Raw genomic sequence first — 1464 nt, forward strand, 5'->3', positions numbered from 1 at the left:
CCCCCCTCACCCTATTTATGACTCTTTTCCTCCTCCAACACACGCCCCGCCCCCTCCCCGGAAGTCGACCAGTTGTCCCAATGTGAAATCTGCCTGGAAGAGTACCCGTATTGCTGCTTCTCCTTTGACTCGGTTCGATGCGGGACTGAGACTGCTACTGGACATTCGAACGCATTGCACTCTACCTGCAGAGATATATTCACAGCCCTAGATGATTGGTTTCCTCTTTTGGTTGGGGGCGGGGCGGGGCGGGGCGGGGCGGGGCGGGGGGCGGGGCTTGTTTGATTGTTTGCCGCGCTGGTTTACTTACATTTCTTCTCCCCCTCTCCCCCTCTTCCCCCCCCCCCCTCCCGCAGGTTGACCAGTTGGCCGGTTTGCCCCAGCACGACCGGGGTCGACCAGTTGTCCGCATGAGGACTTGGATTTTTTTTTCATGCGGTAAGTACGGAGGTCGACCAGCTGTCCTAACATAAGCGGGATGGGGGTTGGGGTCGAAATTGGTGTTCACTCATACACGCCTTTTCTTTCTTTCTTTCCTTCCTTCCTTCCTTCCTTCCTTCCTTCCTTCCTTCCTTCCTTCCTTTTTTTTTTTTTTAATATTTATTGTTTAGTTTTCGGTGGACCCAACATCTTTATTTTATTATTATTATTTTTTAACTTATTTTTATTTATTTTATGTTTTATTTGGTGCCATCTAACCCAGCGCCCCATGCTACCGGTTGAGCCACACACCCAGCCCCTAAGTTTCACCCTTCTCTCTCTCTCTCTCTCTCTCTCTCTCTCTCTCTCTCTTTTCCTTGACCCCCTCATCCTATTACTCCTTTCCTCCTCCAAGGCAACACACACACACACACACACACACACACACACACACACACACACATATATATATATCCCGGAGGTCGACCAGTACACCCCCAACGAAAGAGGTCGACCAGTTGTCCCAATGTAAATACTGCCTGGGTAAGTGAAATTATGTGTGTTTTTCTTTTGGTTGGCTTTGATGTGGGACTGGGAGTGCTACTGGAGTTTTGACGCATTGCACTCTGCCTGCCTCATCCTCCCGAGTCCCTGGGATTACAATCCTGTGCCACCAGGGGCATCTGTGTGCAAAATGGAGTTCGCAGACTTCTCTTGTCTCATTTCTTCCTCTGTTTTTCTCCTCCTCCTCCTCCTCCTCCTCCTCCTCCTCCTCCTCCTCCTCCTCGCCCCGCCCTCCCCTCCCCTCCCCCACCCGCACCCTAACCTCCCCCTCCCCTCCCCTCCCCTCCGCTCTCCCTCTCCCTCTCCTCCTCCTCCTCCTCCTCCTCCTCCTCTTCCTCTTCCTCCCCCCATCCCCCCCCCCGCCCAAGTTAATTTGTCAATGGTTTCTTTTTAGCTATAAGTGGCGGTAGGATGACTCCACGAATATTCCTTATTTCAAGTGGGGACATTCTTTCCTAATCGGGAGTTCAGTTTTAATTG

This window comes from Marmota flaviventris, chromosome 2 (assembly GCF_047511675.1).
Source record: "Marmota flaviventris isolate mMarFla1 chromosome 2, mMarFla1.hap1, whole genome shotgun sequence".
Taxonomy (NCBI): Eukaryota; Metazoa; Chordata; class Mammalia; order Rodentia; family Sciuridae; genus Marmota; species Marmota flaviventris.